Source organism: Chaetura pelagica, unplaced genomic scaffold (assembly GCF_000747805.2).
Source record: "Chaetura pelagica isolate M959 unplaced genomic scaffold, ChaPel_1.0 scaffold992, whole genome shotgun sequence".
In the NCBI taxonomy this organism is placed as follows: Eukaryota; Metazoa; Chordata; class Aves; order Apodiformes; family Apodidae; genus Chaetura; species Chaetura pelagica.
The window spans coordinates 79,538-81,227 of NW_009952357.1; the positions used below are offsets into that span (position 1 = coordinate 79,538).

Below are 1,690 nucleotides of genomic sequence, written 5' to 3' on the forward strand. Positions count from 1 at the left end.
ATGCAAATGTATTCAGCTTTTCCCTGACACAATGTCCCCGTTTTCTTTCAGCGTCTCTTTGGGAAACCCAGCGCTTCCCGTGGGAGTGAGAGCTCCTGGGGAGCCGCCTGGAACCCTCCCAGCCTCGGATGCCCAGGCAGGCTGGAGCTGGCACCAGCTCCTTCCAGCAGCCTCCTCCCCGGGGACTGGAGCCCTCCTGCCCGTGTCCTCCTCTCGCCTGCCCAGTCCAGGCCCTTCTCCACCCCAGAGCCGGTGGCACAAGCTGGGGTCACCCCCCTGCGGGAAGGAAGGAGGTGGAAGGGGCTGCATGTGCCCAGCTCCGTGAGCAGCGGCAGCAGGAGGGCACGGCAGGTTTACCCAGCCCTGCTCTGCTGGGTCCCCAGGGGCCCTGGGGGCTCTGCCTCTGGAGCTGCTCAAACATCCAGCTCTGTTCCTGTGCAGCAACCCCTGGGGGGTTCTCCTTCATGGCTCACTCCAAACGCTGGATCCACAGACACTTGTCTCACCCAGGACATCCTGCAGCAGGGAGCTCCTCAGCTCGGCTGCCCAGCACGGGCAGAATCACTTCCCTGCACCCGAGCTGGCCTCGTGCTGGGTGCTGCAGTAACCCTCAGCCCTGGAGCTGGACAAGATGGTGAACTCAACTCCCCACTGCCAGCTGGAAGGGCTAGTAAACACTGGCACAGGCAAGGACGTGGTTAACTCACCATCCCTGGAGGTGAAGCCGTGTAGATGTGGTGCTGAGGGACATGGTTTAGCATTGGACTCAGTAGAGTTTGTTTAATGGTTGGACTTGATGATCTTAAAGGTCTTTTCTCAAACAAAACAGAACTGCTCTGCCATCCACCCAGTCATCTCTCCATCTGTGGAGTCCACTCAGTCCTTCCCTTGTCCTTCCCCGTGTTTCTTTGAGTGGTCACAAGACGGGATGGGAGATGGGATACTGGAGATGAGACAACAAACAGCTCAGGAGATGCTGTTCTGTTCTCTGCTTCCTTCCTAGTCATCTCCAGCAAATCCATTCCCTCTGTGGAGTGGATAGGAAGTCCCTGTGCTGCTGTATGTCCATATGAGCCACAGGTCAGTCTCTTCATTAAGAAGGCTTGGAGTAATTTGGTCTTGGGGCTCTGAGAACCTAGACTAGTGGGAGCTGTCCCTGCCCGTGCAGGGGTTTGGAACTAGATGATTTTTAAGGTCCATCCCACACAAAACATTCCATGATTCTGTGATCCTCGTGTGCCACCCACAGCATGGGAATGGTGCCCAGCAGGAGGGCAGGAGCTGCCTGCAGATCTGGGTCAGGCTGCAACCCCTGCAGGTCCAGGCCCCAGAAACCAGCCACCTTCCCCTGCAGCAGTGGGACCTGGTGGGGGGCTCATCCCAGGGCCAGTGGGACCTGGTGTTGGGGCTCATCCCTGGCAAGTCTGTCCCTGGCTAAAGGACTGTCGTGCATCCTCCCTGTCCCTTTGTGAGTGGAAATCTGGCCAAGCAGAGGGCATGGCACGGTGGAATTAGAGAATCATTGGATCATTTTGATTGGAAGAGACCTTTGAGATCACCCAGCCCACCTGTTCCCCCAGCCCTGCCCATTCCCACTGCCCCGTGTCCCTCAGCACCATCTCCAGGGCTTGGAAACCCCCCCAGGGATGGGGACTCCTCCCCTGCCCTGGGCAGCCTGGGCCAGGCCCTG

The 1,690-nt window shown here is 58.5% G+C and overlaps 1 protein-coding gene across 1 annotated transcript in view; it reads right to left on the reverse strand.

Annotated features, from left to right (window-relative positions):
* Nucleotides 1–1,690, reverse strand: part of NRBP2 (nuclear receptor binding protein 2) — a 43,985-nt gene that overhangs the window by 41,434 nt on the left and 861 nt on the right. The window lies entirely within an intron of this gene.